Raw genomic sequence first — 1193 nt, 5'->3', positions numbered from 1 at the left:
TCCCAATTTCAGTATCATAGCTAAACCGCCCCCTCTCTACTTTGCGAGTATCATTGCAAATGTAGATTGATGACTGTGCAGTATGTCCAATGACTGTTAATTGTCGAATGTATACATCATCAAAGTATACCACGCAGCGCTTTACGTATTTCTAACGCCTCGAGCATAGTGCTTGATTTACAATCTGTCTCTGTGCTGATGGGGTCACAGAGTATTCTCGCAGTCGTAGGGTAAAATTAGAGACTGAAAGACCCCCTTACACTGTCATTGACCAACCCACTCTGCAGCACCATTACTGATTTAATTTGCCGGCCTGTGTGGCCGAGCGGTTCTAGGCGCTAGATTCTGGAACCGCGCGACCTCTACAGTCGCAGGTTCGAATCCTGCCTCGGGCACGGATGTATGTGACGTCCTTAGGTTAGTTAGGTTTAGGTAGTTCTATGTTCTAGGGGACTGATGACCTCAGAAGTTAAGTCCGATAGTGCTCAGAGCCATTTGAACTATTTGATTTAATTTGCAACCGACCAGAAGTAGACTGCTACATTCCACGTCTCGTGAATGAATGGAGGTTGTCGAGTCCTTGCCCATCCAGGTACATTAGATTTCTCCAGATGCACCAATGTCGAGGGGGTTAGCACCCCTCATCGGTGTATAGTAACAGATTTGAAAGTGTTGTGATGTAATAGCAGACGATTAAGAAGAACAAGAAACGGGAGATTTTTATGCGTGATGGAGCTCCAGATGGATGGAGTTCGAAGCATTTTACGTAAATCAACTACGCTATCAACTGTAAAGTATTGTTCTAGAGTCTAGGATCAGTGCCTTGAAAGTACTGGTAAGAGAGATCATAAACACACGCACTTAAAACAGGCTATAATGTTCGGTTGCTTAAGTTTGCGGCCTATCAGTCCTGTTGAATATATTTCCAGCGTATGACATACATCCTTCTTGCAGGTTTCTCTACGATAAACTATGGTATCGAACCGTAAAACGAGCACAATACTTCCTTAAAACAGTGGCTCAGTGTGATACATGTCCAATATAGCTTTCCAGAAATGTACAGCATCCACTGTCCACATCTGATCACAGTTCAGCAATTATACTATGCCCACATCAGTCCTATATAAAATCCTCGTTAGTAACGGAGACTACCTCTTACAAGGAAACAGATAAACGCATACCAGCGGCATCCG

The 1193-nt window shown here is 43.8% G+C and overlaps 1 non-coding gene across 1 annotated transcript; it reads left to right on the top strand.

Moving 5' to 3' along the window:
* The first annotated feature begins 311 nt into the window (after nucleotides 1-311).
* On the top strand, nucleotides 312-395 carry Trnaq-cug. Its single transcript is given in 2 exon segments — nucleotides 312-349; nucleotides 361-395. It is a non-coding gene; the product is annotated as a tRNA-Gln (tRNA).
* Nucleotides 396-1193: the final 798 nt, after the last annotated feature.

The sequence above is a fragment of the Schistocerca americana genome, unplaced genomic scaffold, assembly GCF_021461395.2.
Source record: "Schistocerca americana isolate TAMUIC-IGC-003095 unplaced genomic scaffold, iqSchAmer2.1 HiC_scaffold_15, whole genome shotgun sequence".
Lineage (NCBI taxonomy): Eukaryota > Metazoa > Arthropoda > Insecta > Orthoptera > Acrididae > Schistocerca > Schistocerca americana.
This window is presented reverse-complemented; position numbering and strand designations above follow the sequence as displayed.